Source organism: Drosophila ananassae, chromosome 2R (genome assembly GCF_017639315.1).
Source record: "Drosophila ananassae strain 14024-0371.13 chromosome 2R, ASM1763931v2, whole genome shotgun sequence".
Classification (NCBI taxonomy): Eukaryota; Metazoa; Arthropoda; class Insecta; order Diptera; family Drosophilidae; genus Drosophila; species Drosophila ananassae.
This window is the reverse complement of record NC_057928.1, coordinates 23,981,545-23,997,838: the sequence shown is the minus strand read 5'-3', so window position 1 is coordinate 23,997,838 and position 16,294 is coordinate 23,981,545. Positions and strand designations below refer to the sequence as shown.

The 16,294-nt window shown below is 42.3% G+C and overlaps 1 protein-coding gene across 1 annotated transcript in view; it reads right to left on the bottom strand.

The window, feature by feature from the left end:
• The window catches only part of LOC6507340 (connectin), a 100,064-nt gene extending 87,519 nt beyond the window's left edge, over window positions 1–12,545 (bottom strand). The window contains exon 1 of the mRNA XM_032453866.2: window positions 12,522–12,545. The gene's annotated coding sequence lies outside the window, so the exon portion shown is untranslated. The remainder of the gene's footprint in view (window positions 1–12,521) is intronic.
• Between the last annotated feature and the right edge of the window lie 3,749 nt (window positions 12,546–16,294).

Genomic DNA, 16,294 nt, shown 5'->3' with positions numbered 1-16,294 from the left:
ACGCTTTATTTCACTTTCGGTATTGTTTGTCTGCTCAGAGCGCGTTTTTGCGGCACATTTCATTTTATTTGTTTGGAAATATTTCACTTACTCTGACATCCGCCAGCGACGCTGATAAGCTTGAGGCAAACGAAATGAAACCGTGACTCGGGGCCTCAGACGAGCCGACGCCAGTCACGCACCCACAGCCACCCTCGTCTTAGCTCTCGACAGGACCAGACCAGGAGCAGGATCAGTTCCATCTCCGCCCTTACGCATACGCATTTCTTTATGACATTTACCTTTATGACAGGTGTTTTCTGGGAGAGGAACTAAAATATTAATTTACCCCCTTCACTTCACTGCTCATCCCCAATTTTTTTATGGCGCTTGATTTATGGCCCATCCTGCCAATGTGCAACAGGAGGCCAAAGGGTACAGGCATTCTTTTGCGAAGAATTCAATTTAGCATATGGCCCAAAAGTTGCCGCCTTTAATCAGCATCAGCATCGAAGTTTCAGCTTTCACTCGAAGAGGGGAAAAATTGAAGGAAAAAATTAAAAGATTAAACTAAACGCCTCGTTGCGCATTTGGAGCCATAGATAAGTAGCAGGAGCAGACACAGGAGCAGAAACAGGACCTGCTCGGAGCTCGGAGCTCGTGGCACCGAGAGAAGCGCAGTAAAAGGAATTAATTCAGTTAAAAGTTTCACATTAAAAGCAAAAAAAAATAAATAAATAAGCTCAAGGAAAGAAGCGTTTTAAAGGAAGAGCAGCCATCGGATACGGATGAGGGAAAAAAACTCACACAACAATAAAAAATGGGAAATAAAAAATGAAAAAGGAAGAGTAGCAAAGTTGAAAAACAAAAGTTTTTAAATATGCTCGTCTGCTGGTTGGCTTTGCCTATAACTCCTTTGGCCGCTTTGTTTTCCCAGCTTTTCTTTTCTTATTTTTCCCAATTTTATTTTTTTAACGTTTTATTTCGCTTGTTTTTTAAGGGAAAGTTAGAGGATTGAGGGTGGAGGCGGGAGCGAGGTGACTGCAGCAAAACAAATTGCAAATTAAGAACTAATTGGCTTACACAACCTAAAGCAGCCATTTGAAAGGTAAAGCAGCTGAGGCCAAAGGTAGGGAGCATTCACTTTAAACTTCTTAGCCAAAGTTTCTGCAACTCACAGGTCACAAGTTAAAATGCTTAGCGGGAAAATCAAGGAAAGCGGTGGAAGCGTGAAAGGAAAGGAGAAAGGAAAATCAAATAAGGTGGCGTGAAGCACCAAACAACACAGGAACGGAGTGTCCAGCTGCCAGACCTGTTGTTCTACATAATTAAAAGTGTAACACCAGAGCGGCATCCTTGACGCCCAGGCGTCCAGGCGCAGTCCCTTTTCGGGATCCCTTTTTCAATTATTTAGATAATTATTTGCACATTTACAGGTTTGCACTCTCACGAATCGAAACGAACTCACGGAACGGAAAAGGACCTTTCCTCCTACCCGCCTTGTCAGAATCAATTAACACCTGGAGATTACATTACGCATTCGCCACGTGGGCCCTACTGGGCTGGGGGCTCTCGAAGCATTTTTTTGTTGCTGTCGCGAGGACGTGCATTTTCTCTTAATTTATGCAATTAATTTACACTCTGGCATGTCAAATGCTCTCAGGCAGCACTCCTTCAGCATATTATGAGCATCAACATCAAATAAATGAAAAGAGCTGGTGCAAACAGAAGTGAAAAGCGAACAACTTGCAGTGACAAGCTCTGTCACTGAATTCTGTCCTGCAATCAATGCAAACAGCAGCGTAATCGCATTGACCAGGCCGAGCCACCCCAGCATTAACTCGAACAATATTGCCACTGACATTTACAACAACTGCTGCACCACCGGCCGGCCACATCGACAACAATAATAAGAATAATGCAGTCGCATAAATAAGCCTCCTGGAGCGCTTCAATATGAGTTGTCTCCGAGGCAGAAACAAAAATCGAAAATCCATTGAAATTATCAGAAATATGTGAGAGAAAAGTTACGGTTCAACAATGCAAAAATTTCTAAGTTTTAGGTGAGAACTAAACCTTTGTGTTAAAGTATTCAGGTGTACCAGTAGTCTTGCAATTCATATTTGAAACTTAATTCATTGATTGTGTTTTCTGTCTATGCACCTTTTAATTGGAATTTTTGATAAAACAAGCCATTTATTACAAGCCCCAGACATTCGCTAGGAATGATGTTGAAAAGCAAGGTTCATTGAGCCCCCAAAAGACCGGCCAAAACCTAAGCAGCCGAAACGAAACGCATTAAAAGTGCAACAGTTTCAAGCAAAGTTATTCATGTTTGACCGCTGGCCAGTCGCAGTGAAAACAAAAAACGCAGAACAAAAAAAATGTTGAGGGAAAAAGCTGCTTTTTGCAGTTGGCACTCTCTACGGCTACTGCAAAGTAATCACAGCAATGGGTTTTGTGCTATTTCCATTTGCCACTGCCACTGCCGCTGCTGCCTAGTAGCGAGTACTGAGTTTTGAACCGTAGTACTCCTCGTTTTTGGCTTGCTTTTGGGCAGTTTTTAAAAATTAACACATAACAACACAGAGGCGAGCAATCACTGCACTAGCTGCCAGCACTTCCGCTCCGAGAGCTGCAGATGGTAGATGGTGGATGGTAGATGTTCGTGCTGCTACCAAACATTTGAAAACTTTTTGCATTTACATCAAGCGTTTGCTGTTAGAGCGTTTTATTAAATTATAACACACACTGAACACACTCACAGACACCCTGAATAGCAGAAAAGAGCAAACTCATAGACTGAAAGTTGAGGCTTTATGAGCTGCGTCTAGTTTTGGCCTGTTGGGTCGCATAAATTTCCGTTTCCGGCGACTGCAAATGAGCCACAAGCGGCCCCCTGTTTGGGGTCGGCTAGCTAGTAGCTACTCTCCGGGCCGCAACTAAATTTGTGGCCCTTTCGCGGCACGCATTACAATGCCGGCCGATGGCAGCAGCAGGAGGCCAGGATGGGCTGTGTGGCCAGGACATCAGTCAAGCCGCCGAGCTTAATTAATTATGTCGTCTTTCAGTTTAAAGGCGTTTAAGATGCCCACAGCGAGCTGGGCCGAGGCAAAGGGATTGAAAAATGCGGCTGCCGCATACCGACAATGAAAAACGCGACCACAGCAGCAAAAACAACAGCAAAGGGGCCACAATGCAGCTGACTAACTGCCGCCAAGTGACCCAAATTATTCACGATGAGGACGATGATGAGAAGGACGAAAAGTCGGCGATGTGGCGAAGATGAGTGACCCACCCAGACCACTTCAGAGCCGTCAGTGTTGCATGAATTATTTTATTCTTTTCTTTTACTTTTTTTCCACCTTATTTTTTTGTTACTTTTCTCCTGCGCATTTTTCTGACAGCGGCAGTCAAAAGGGCGTGCCACATTGTGACTGAAAGTGTTAAGCACCCGCGATCCACCAGTCTCTTTTGCCAGAAGTTTAAGATATTTTCGATGCATCCAAAAAAATAAACCATCTTCTTTATAATGGCAATGAAAATATGTCTTATTCGATCAATTTTTAAACAGTTACAGGATATCCTTTAAAGCTGATTATCATTACTTGAATAAAAACAAAATTTAATATTAAAGCCTATTAAAATATTAAACTGTTTATAAAGAGGCATTCTTTGGCTATTTATTTTCATTGCTAAGAGCCGCCATTGCCAAGGAAATCATTTGGCATTAATAAAATGCAAATAAAAACTCTGTCAAAGCGGGCCAGGATCTCTGAATGGGGTACAAAGCGGCGTATACTTGATACGGGCTTAGCTGCTATGTGTTAATGTGTATTGAGTGTAGGTGTGCCCCGGTGTTTGTGTGTGTGGCAGTGCGGTTGTGTTGGTGTTTAGCTTTGGCAAGCGGCACGCAAAGCATTTTTGATTAGGCGACGCTTTGGAGCGCGTTCCGTTTTTTGACTTTGGGCACACGGCGTATACGCAATGTGAACTTTTTCTCCTTCTTTCGTCCCACATCCACCCGCCTCGGCCCCTTGACTTGGCTTATTTAAGCCCTGCCATCAATCCTTTGACTAACCTTTCCCCCCCAAACCTGCCTCCCCCGCAGACTTTCTTCTACGCGCTTTGACATTTTAAAAGCATTTTTATGTAGAAGCGGTGTGTGTGTGGGTGGGTGGAGTGACTTTTTGCGGTTTGCATTTGTGCTTATATAGGAATGTTTGTGTTTAAGTGTGAATAGACTGCAATACCCTCATAGTTTTTAGTTTTTCTTTTATTTCTCATATTTTACATTTTATTTTTCAGCTGTCGCAGAAGGCACAAAATTATTCCCCCTCTGGCTCTTTGTCCGCCTACATAGACCGTACCTTTGCCGTTTATTTAATGGCGTTTTTGTGTAATACGTATTGCAGTTATTTAAAACATTTAATAACTATTATTTCCATGTTAATTACGAGGCACAGGGAGTCGCACCAAGGTGGCGCCAATCCCCCATTGCCTGCAACAATGAGGCGTTTATTAACAACTAATTGCGAATCGCGAATGCGTAGAAAAAGTCTGTCCTGACAGGTTACTGTTTTTCAGTGGCTTTTTTGTTCATGCTCTTATTTAATTTAATGAAAATTGATGATAATTGTTTGCTAAATTAATTGAATATAGTTCATTTGTGCGGTTTGGCTTGCGCATAGAAATGTCCCCGAGGTACATCGATAGCATCAGCAACGATTACAGTTTACATTAATGGGCTGGCGTTCGATTTTGTTAAAGAATCAAGAATTATCGAATGCACTTTTTTGTCGGCATCAGAGGTGATTAAATTTCTCGACACTTTTAATTAAATTCTGGTAGACTGACTTTTTTCTGAAGTGCGATAAAAAATCTGGGAACATTACAAAAATATGTTATTTATGAATAATTATTCCTAGAAATTGATTAAGTGACTTTGGTCTGGTTAAACGCTTCACAATATCCTTGAGGCACATCATCCATCTTTTAAATTTCATCTATCCATCCATCTGCCAGCTGTTCATTCATTTGAGTGTAAACATCTTTCATGCATCCACTTTTCTCTAGTTCCTTGTGGCAGTTGCCATCGTCCTGGACCTTTTCTTTCCTTTCCATTCCTTTCCGTATCTCTCTCACCTCATCAGCTCGCAGAGATTCCATTTCGTTTGCATTTACCAAGGATGCCACGCCCCTCTCCCACGCCCCAGTCACGCCCACAGGTCCTTTGGCAGCTGGAAATCGTATGCCATTTATTAAGAGCCAACTATCAGTTTCGCCTGCAACGGCGACCGTGTAAAATACTTTTCGAAACTTTTCCTAAGCCAACAGAATAGGAGGGTAACCGGCAGAACATGGATGGACCTAAGCGGAGTGGGCGGGGTCAGCCAGCGAGGGGTCAGTTGCCGTCTTACGCTCAACTTTCGCTTGCATGCACTTTGCTCACTTTCCACTTCTCGCTCCGCCGTTTGACGGTCAAAAGTCAACTCGAAGTCGAGTTCACTTCAAGTTGAATTTGTTTGCCGGGCCAAGTGCCGGGGTCGTGGAACAGAAAACAAGGATTGCAGAGGGTAGTCCGTCCTGGGGGCTCCGTCCTGGTGATTCATTACTTTGATTCCCTGACTTCTATTCACTTAGTTGTCCTAGTTGCGTGCCATTTGGCGAGCTTTCGTTTTCACCCACAACTACATACATAATAATGTGGGTACTAAGCTTGAAGAAAATTAAAAAAGTGTATTAGTTTAAGTTTCATATATCGATAGTCCTTAAGAAGTTAAAGAAAATAGCGACGTTTTTTCCCCCCCCCACAACTCTCTTTATAAAACTATATAGTCCAACACATAATGACTCAATTTTTTGGTATTTTTATGCTCATTTCATCCTTTTGAAAATTTGCAGCAACCCCCCTGTTATCATACAAGCACAAAAGCAACAACATTGACTGCCGTCACGCATAAGAAAAATCTGCAAAATATGTTTTAATATAAGTTCCCAAAAAAAAAAACCGAAAACTTCAACTGCCATCCAACGCTTTCTGGCTAAAAGGAATGCCACACAAACCGGGGGTGGTTGACTAAAAGTTTTCGGGCCAACTCTAATAATATTAAGCGTATAGCATAAATATTTAAATTTCATTGTCACTCGCACTCGGGCGCCCCGCATTTTTATGCAAATACTCTGCAGCCGAAAAATTTATTCGCCTTTGTCACGCCAAAAGCCAAAGCCCAATTCGGAGCTCAAGCCAAAGATACACATGAGTCTCTGGGTTGGCAACATGCGGTGGCCACCGGCAAGACATGGCCATCAACTCTGGCCAGTCGGAAATATTACCAGTTGTAATAATATTTGGTACCCTAACAGGAGTCGGTTAGTATAGGTTGGTTAGGTCGGTCAAGAAGAGGATATATTAAAATGCTTAAAAAACAACTTTAAATAATAACTAAATAGAAAACGTATTTGAAAGACCAGTGTCTAACTAGTAAGGTTAAGGTAATAATCTCCCAATAAGAAGGGGTATGCCCTCCAGGTACAACTCTATCTTTAGTTTTCGGAAAGGGCATAAAACAAAGGGCTCCTGGCTGGCAGTCGTACGTACAGTCGAGTTGAGCGGTCGATGGGTGCCAGCCAAATGAAAACATCAAATGGCTTGTTTGCCTTTGCCAGGTGGGTCGACAACGACAACGACAACGACGACGAAAACGACATTGTCGTCGTGGATGTGAATGTGAATGTCTGGCTGATAACTTGGCAACTTCAACGGCTGAAATTATGCCGGCAGACGCGAAGCGAGGACGTCGACCGCCAAATGACGGTCGGGACAAACAAAGTCCATGCACACCCCGACACGGAGCCCAGGACATGAACACAAACAAGGACAATTGGTGAACGTGAGCGGCGCGACATGCCAAAATCGAAAGTAGGCAACATCAACATCAATAGTGGGTGTAGCAGAGAGCCACGCCCTCACTTTTCCCGCCCCAAAGAGTCCTGCCGCCGAACAGACCAAATGGTGGCTAAAAGAAATGAACTGAAATAAATTGTACGTTTCCTGAGCAATTTCCATGGCCTGGCCACCATCGTCCTGCAGGATCCTTCACTCCTGCTCGGCCCAGGCCTCCCTCCCTCCCTTCCCACTCTTGTTTTTTTCGCTTGCCACTGCTGTTGCTGGCAGGGCATTAAATAAAACGTCAGCTCCAACAATGCTAAAAGTGCCAGCAATCAAATAAATTCAAACGTGACCAAAAATATCCACATATTCGTATTATCCACTTTTGTCGGTCTGCGGACTGAGCACTAAGGACTGGGGGCTGTGGAGTGCTGACTGCCGACTGCGGGTTGCATTGTGCAGATTTGCGTCGCGCCATAAATTTTCCGAGAATGTCCACATTGACCAGCCAGCCAGCCAGCTTAGGCAACATCATCAACAAGAATCGGGCAGCGTCTAGACCAAACGACCAACAATAATTCCACAGAATAGGTAATCATAATGGAAATATTGCTGCCAAAAACTGTTACACTGAATAGCAATTGGAATCATGGCCAAAAAGTGTGGCCACAAAATGTTGAAGAGCTCTCGGAGGCACCTCGATAAGTTACAATGTCAGTATGGCTTCGTATTTCAGAAAACATTCATCAATTTAACGCCATGACATGCCCCTTTTACTTTGCACCTCTCAAGTAGTTTAATATTTAAATCGGAAAATGTAATTAACCATCAATATGCAATTGACAAAATATATCCCCATTTTTTACACTCTTTCAGTAAGCTGCATCAAGTGTTTTTTGGCCATTTGTGTTTTTTCGCATGGTTCGCAAACAAAGCGTTTGCCATTAAATAAAGAATTCCAGGAACTGTTTAAAAGACAAAAAAGTGCGGCATGACACATTTAATACGTGTATATGTATATGCATAGGCAAATGGCTTTATTAACACGGCCAACAGATATTGATATTGTCTACAAAATACTGGCTACTGGCTACTGACTGGGCCAAAAATATTCAACCGATTTTGAACGAAAAGGTAAAAGACAAACAAGCCAGTCAGCCAGCCAGCTACGTGACATGCGGCTGAATCCGTGCATTTTAATTGAATAAAATAATATTTACTCTGCTAATGGCTTCATTGCACCCATCTAAAGCCACAGCTCCAGACAATTACGCTTTTTAGTGTAAAATACTTCAAATCCGATTCATCCATCCGGTCCCGACCTATTCGCTATTCGTGCTGGCATTCACGCTACGCGGCTTTATCCCTTAAAATAACAACAACAATGTCCGGGATCCGGACAGAAGATGCAACCGCAGGACCTCTGGGAGGACGAACCAAACCGACAACCGACGACCGTCGACCGAAAACCCAAACCGGACCCGTTTTGCGGTCCTTTGCAGCTCAGCCCACCAGGCGGCCGGCCTCCTAGTTGCCGCTGATAAAACGGATTAAGCGCTAAAAGCAAGGATTTAATCTCTACGGACGTCATTCCAGTGGCACACAAAGACACGACTTGAGTTGCATGCCACTGCTTTCGATTTCAAGGTTTGCAGAGGAAAAAGTATAGTCTTAGGACGATTTATTTTATTATATACATTATAAATAAAATTAAACTTTACAATATAAATTACATTTAATTATTAAATACTTGAAGTTAGTTGTATACCCGATAATTCTAAAGTATATCAAGCGTTTTCCCCTGTGTATTCATTAGTAAGCGAGTGAATGGAAATTAGTGGGCTTGTAAGCTTGAAGCGGGGGATGGCAGGTGGCTCTCCTCTCAGCAAATTATATTTTGTATCTCTGATAAAAATCATTTAATGACAAGACGCGCCCGTCTACACAATTAAGCCATTTAATTTAAATGAGATTAATCATAATTACTAGACACGAACCGAAGGCCACCGAAGGGCGTAGAGTGAGGATAGAAGTGGTGTGGGTGGCTTGGTGGCAAATTAAAGTGGTTTCTGAGTCTTGGGCTGTTTTTATGAGAGTTTGCCTTGGATGCGGTCAAAGCACTGAGTGACTGGCGCTATGATGCTGATGACACTGATTGACGGCAGTGGCTGCGGTTTCGCCATGTGTGCCCCTAGGACACCTTTATCCTTTCTCTTTCCCTTTTCACCTTTCTCCTTAATTCGACTCGGAGTTGCCTTCTCGAGGGCAGCGAGAGTTAATTTAAACACAAGCCACTGCAAATTAACCTAATGCCAGTCGCGGCTCTTGGCCTCTGCATTAAAATGAGGCAGGCAACACATCAAGTGGCAGCCAAGTGAGTGGCATGCCCTGCCACCGACACTTGTGAGAAAAACTACTTACAAGCGTCCAATTGAATGTTTAGTCACATGGCCCCTAAAGACCTGGCCTTAAGGATACTTTGCCTTTCAAGCCATTTTCCAACGACTCTGCTCCTGATTCTGGCTGCAATGCAATTTATGAAAAATAATTTAAATATCAAAAGGCTTTCGTTTTAATTACGCGCAAGACAAAAGCCAAAAGGCAAAGTCAGAGCCAACAAAAAGGAAACGTCAGTCGTCAGTAGTGGAGCTGAGAACCCGGTCCCAGTCCCATTTTTACTTCGACTTGTACTTCCACTTAAACACGGAACATAATTATATGGTAATTTGATAAATTATGTTTAAAAATAATATATATTTTTAGGACATTATTTGTATGTTCATGTTATTTCATACCAAGATTTTTTTTCCCAAAACCTTACTTACAGCCCTTTACTATAAAAGCATTATATTTCCAGACTTATTTTATACATGTTATTAAAATATGTTTAACGTTTTTTTTACAACATTATACACTAATATTTCTTGATTATTTTGGTGCATTATGCTCTGCCAAATATAGATTTAAAATTCTCCCAGTGCAGTTGCCAAATACAAGCTGCGGGCTCCATCGCAGTTGCTTTAATTCCAAGCGACGACGCCATTTCCATGCCCGCTGCGTTTAAATAATTAATTAAGATTGATGCAGACTCATTTGTCTTGTTGCGCCAAGGACGAGCGAACCAGGATGCGGCAGCCAGAGCTCGGGGTCCCGAGTCCCGGGTTCCGGGTCCCAGGTCCTGAGGCCCGAGTCCCGATTCCCGGATCTCTCGCCCACTTTGCATTTTGCTTTTCAATTTATATTGTTGATGCTGCTGGAGCAGTTGCTGTTTCGCCGGCTGCGTTGCGTTGCCGTGTTTTATATCGAAAGATTTTGCATTAGTTTGCATTAAAATTTCACTTTGTTGTTTGGCGGCGCCTTTAAAAGCGGCAGTGTCGATGCCAAAAAAGCGGAGCCAGCCCAACATTTTCGCCTACGCAGCAGGCGAGAGTTCCTTGTTGTCCCAGCCCGCCGGAACTTTCCAGCTCCTGCCCTGCCGCCCCCTACATACATAAATTTCTCCCCGGCCCCCAGACAAAGTTGCATTTGCTGTAATTACATTGTAATGCTCGATCCGGCCCATTGCGCCGCCATATACTGCCTGGCAGTGCACAAAGGCGTAGAGGGACGCAGAACGCGGGGCGTGGGGCGTGGCATTTCGCTTAGTAAGCACGCATGCAGCTGGCAGTCGGCTGCCAAATAGGCGGATTACAGCGCAGAAATGAGTTTATAAACAAGCCCCAGACAGCCACACAGATAAAAAATAATTGCAATTGCCGGGGCGGACTGAAACGAAATCCGATTGTAGTATTACTCCAGCTATAACTCATTCCAAGCCTTTGGAGCTGTTTTGAATGGTCTTTGCATTGCAAAAACTATGTTCGATGGCACAACAGTCACATATCTGTAAGGGATCTAGATCTCAAATCAATAGAAGCTTTGTACTTCGGTTTCATGCAAAACATATCCAAAACTGATTGCAAATTCCTTTATTTTCTCTCCAATATCTGATTACTAGCGAATGACAAAAATTTTTTACCAATAATATCTGGCAACAATATTTGCTTTAAATTTCATTTTTTATTTGAACATTTCCTCCTTTGTTTGCTCGATGCAATTATATTATCTCTGAAAGTATTTGGAAATGTAAATTTTTGTCGGTCGATATTCGGCGTCGGCGGGAAACATTTTGTGTTTTTTATGCCGCAATACGTAGCGTGGCTAGCTTCTTGATTTTTACACATGAATTTATTTATTTAAATAATCCCATCATTGCAGTGGCAGCGGCGGCGGCGGCGGTGGTGGCGTATCAAAATTTAAATTTAAATAATAATTAGTGGCGCGAAAATCGCTTTCATCGAATGAATCGAAGCCCGGCAAATTGGCAAATAGCGCACAAATAATGGCAAATAAAAACATAAAATTAAAAAACAAAAGCCTTTCTGTGCGGCTACTGTTGCTAATGAAAACGAAATTAATTAATTTATAACAACAATTGGCCAACTGGCAGGGCCATTACGTGATCGAGCTGAAGGGCTTGCGACCCACACGGCGTATGCGTAATTTCGATAGCACCCTCTCGGTAGTGGAATGAACCTGACTTCCCCATACATATACAAGCCATACTATATCTGTAATGTGTGGATGTGTGTGTGTATAATAAGAGAGCGATTGAAAACGCCCACACTTTGACTGAGGCTGTCATGCATATGTAATTATTCCATGGCAAGCAAAACGATTCGCACGGCAAATGTTTGGGCCGTGCAAACAAGCTTTGAGAGAGCCCCACTCTACGACCCCCTGGGCCACGCCCCCATCCTGCTCGCTGGCATATTAAAAAAAAAAGTAGGTAAATCTGTAGCAAAAGTTGGGCAAACAGCGTTGAGCAGGCAAAAATTGTTGCATATTTTTTCGGGCCACCACCATTGGCAACGCAGCAGGACCGGCGTGGCGCAGGGCTGGCAGGTAAAAGACCAAAAGACCACGTACTTAGCCTGATTTACACGTTGCCATGGCGAGGCGCAGGATCAGGGGCAACAGCCGGCGAATTTGCATCACAAATGTGTCTTTTTCAGGTTGCTTGACTTTGCATAACCCCTTTTTTAGAGACACACAGCGCACACCCCCCTACCCACATTGAGAATGAAAACTCAAAGTAATAGAGCAGGGATGACTTCATTTCATATTTTTCTCGGGCATCATTTGCGTGCGATTTGCATTACAAAGGGTTGTACCTTTTTGTAGCCTGCATAAAATGTCCAAAGGCTCACTCGTTTTTCATCTTCAGGTTCATCTCAAGACGACTAATTAGCAAACATTTCTAATCTCTGTTCGGGGCTTAAGTGCGTCGAGTGCTTTCCAAAGGTCTACAATTTCTGAAAATATTTATAAAATATTTCCCCCTGATATTGGTCATTCCTGTTTTGGCTAAGACGAGCTCTGTTGTTTTCCAAATTTGTTTGCAATTTGTAAAAGCAATTGGAACTGCTGGGCAGCCGACAGAAAATTCATCAGCTCAGCAATGCACACAAAAAGGATATTCAAATCCGAAAAATAAAGGCTCGTATTGAAAGTGATTTATGGGAATGCATATTGATATTGACGAATTGCAATACAACTCGAATGAATATCTAGAATAACGAAAACTAAAATTGTGCAATAAGAAACTTACCCTGAGCTCGTATTTGTTCGCTTGTCCAAATCTGCAATGGAAAACATTGGAAAATCATTGTAGCAAATATTTCTACCGCTCTACAAAGCACTGGCGCTCTATTTTCTATGTATTTTAATTGTTAGTCAAATTATGCTAAGTATATGTTTGGTTGTGTCCTATATTTGCGTTGTCAGACGGTCTGAAAGTCCACTCTTTGTGTTTGTCCTGTCTGCAGTGTATGCCGTATTTGTTTAGCGCTCAGGGGAATGAGCTGAGGTGGATTAGCATTAGGGATGTACATTTAATATAAATTTAATATAAATAAAAAAAATTTAAAATTTTATCATTATAATAAGTGTTAAGAACATGAACTTGTTTCTAAATCTTTTAAATTTTATACCTTTCCTTATATAATACCTTAGTTTTCCAATCTTAATATTTATAAGAATAGTATATTATCAGAAAATAGTTCCGATTACCATCCCAATATGTATATGGATGCATATATAGATGAGCTGATGTGCATTTAATATACATTTTAGATTATGATTATGAACTTATTTCTAAATCTTGATAAAGTTTATGCTTCTTATCAAATAATTCTTTAGTTTTAAATTCTAAATATTTATAAGAAAAGTAAAACCTTGTTCCGATTACCATCCCTATATGTATCTACAACCTGTCCCATTTGTTTAGACGGTGTCCAATGGTCTGTGAACATTCTGCAACATGACATCGCGCTAAAAGTCCGGCTGGACAAGGGCAGTGGAATATTTGGTTTACATTTAAAAGTGGATTGGGGGCGTATGGGTGGCTTAACAAAAACAGTAACCACTACACTTACAAGTGGATCAATAAGTGAGCTTATCGTCCGAATTACACAAATACTTTTTGTACATTGGACGTTTGTGAATTTGACGGAATTTAAGTGCCGTCAGCTCCTCCCCACTGTCCTAATTTTTTGTTTGTATTGCACAAAATACACGAATGTATGTGCAGGTGTCTGACATTTAATACCAATTGCTTTTATCCTTGCTTTGCAAATTGACATTTCATGCTACATATAAAGTGGCGATAATATTTCACATCGATGTTCCCAAAATCAATTGCAACTAAAAGGCACAACTGCAAATAAGCCATATTCATATTTTGTGTGAAATTTCGAGAGATTCCTGTTTATGGAACACATTGGAAGGACGTCCTTCTCCTTCTCTCTCTTTAATTGGTTTTTCTTTCTCACTCTCTCTCTCTCTGTCTACCTATCCTTTTCTCTATTAAAATATAAAAAATGGAGCACGATTGCTACATGCTGGGGCATGTATATTTGGCATTTGATGTATTACCATTTTAATTGCCATAAAGCATTTCCATGTTGCTAAAAGCCTGTCCGCCGTCTCTCCCGATCCTTCGCCCTCTCTCTATTTTATGCATGTTTTTCTATCTCTTTCTATGCACCTGATGTGTGTATTTTCTCTGTACACCTGTTCAGGAGCTTATGCATTGTGAACATGCAAGCTAATAGCTGGCAAGCAAGTTGTTACTTCAATTGCTGATTTTCCTGAATTAAAAACATCTCTAGAGGACCATAACGTCAATTTCTACACTGAGAAAAAATATTTAATAATATATAACAATAATATTAGCCCCTTAGAAAGTTTTCTGACCCATTTTTTCTCATAATAATGACACTTAAAACATAACAACCACCTTCCTTTCATAATAATTTTCTAGTCTGTTCATAGACGCATGTTATTATTTTTTTGCTTCGCCATCGGGTTGATTAAGTTCATTAACTCTTGTTTGTCGGCAGCAATCACATTAACTAATATTGATTGACTGCTGCGCCTCGAACCACTGGCCCATCAGTGGGTGGACATCAATGCGCGATGTCCAGTGTCCAGAGTCCAGTGTCCAGTGTCCTCTACACGCTCCGCCGAACATAGAAGCGTGTAATTTGCTCTAACAATAACACAGCAGTAAGTACGAATGTTTACAAGCAATAAAACTACCAACACAAGCTCCTCACATGCACTCGTAATGATATATAGACCGCAAATGAGCGGCGCACACAACAGCTTTAATTGTTATTTTAATGATAAAAATGGAGACAAATTACAATGCCCCCCGAAAATGTGGATATTTCGGCGGAGAATGGAGGAGTTTGGTGGTGCCAGCGGCAATAACAATGCCAACAGTTACGGCAACAGCCATAAAAACTAATAACAAACAATAGCAACAGTTCATTACTGCTGTCTGCGTTTGGCTGCCAAGCAGCGCCCCATATTAGGCCCCATTTGGGAGTCGAGTGGGACCCAGGACCCTTTCCCGCCACTCCTGGCAGACGGCCAGACGGAGGGACGCTCGTGGGTCGGTGGGCGGGCTATACCTACAAATCGACTCATTCGGCAGATTTATCTGTTTGCATTAGCGGCAAAGGAAATCGATAAAGCGCCGCTGGGGATTAATGAGCCCGCCATAAAGGATAAGTGGGACACCGTTGAAGGATTTGGGCCTGAGAGTAAAATTTTAGGCGATTGATATTAAAGTATTGGCAGAGCTATGCCGACATAGCTCCTGTATCACTATGAACTCGAATGTGATTTTTCGCATACAAGCTTTAAATGAATATTTAATCCCTTAAGCCTGCAGCAATTACTTAATTTAGTCGAGCAATCATCGACTGCCCTGTGACCCGTTTTTGCGAGGGCATTAAAGTGTAAAACTTCTTTAACATGACAAATTCAGGACATAAGCCCTATAAAGCCGGGGTATTATGAATGCCCAACTTGCGGTGGGCGGGGCCCGACTTGCATGTCAAATGTTCATTTGACAAAATCAAAATAGAATAATTTAACTTTTAATTGGCAAGGAGCTGAAAGTTCACGTTCTTGTTATATGTAAATATGACAAAGTGCCTCGGCCACAGTCAAGTCGAAGTCAAGACGTAGGTCTAAGAATATCTCCTCAGGCGGGTACCTTTGATCCCTCCACTTTAAAACTACTGCTTGTAGTTCAGCGACCTATTGCCAGGAATCGTTGGCCATAAATTTCTTGGCCCAAATGCGACCCAGCGAACATTCCCGTCCCTGCCACTTACGAATTCATTTCACTACCGCACTTTATCACCAAAAACCGGGTATGTTTTTCGGGCCAGATGAGAGGTTTGAAGTCGTTCTGGGACTTCAACCTCGATCCCCCTGAATCCTCCGCTATCCCCGAAAAAAAAATTGAATAAAAATGCACTTGGCGTGCAGGAGCAAAGGCGAAATGTTGTGTAGCTACGTGTATTTCAAGTGCATATTTTGTTTGATAAATTGTTTGCCACGTTCCGAAGCGAAACAAAAAGGCAGACGGGCGGGGGGCCGAAGGAATAGGAATGGGCGCCCGGGGAGACACAAATATGGCAGCGGCTCTGCAAAGTGTATAAACGTGCGGCCTCCAAGGGATCCCTCCATCGTCCCATCGCCCCCACCATCAGGGTTACATGCAAAGTAAAAGTCTGGCCCGGGGCGGCAAGCAACCTGCCGTCGACTTCCAGGACGACGAGGACTACGCTACGTCGACAAAATATGAAAGTGTTAAATGGCCAAGGGACCCGAGCCATGTGGGGCTGACTGGTGACTACCATTTGGCCCTTAGCCCACTGACTGTTGCCACTGCCACTGCCAGGGATTCTTGATGCGTTTACACCTGGAGAACTGAATCGAATTATTTATTCAATAAGTGAATAAACACTTTATTTTGGTATTCAAATAAAATTCAAGTAAAACTTAAAGATGCTTTTCTGTCGT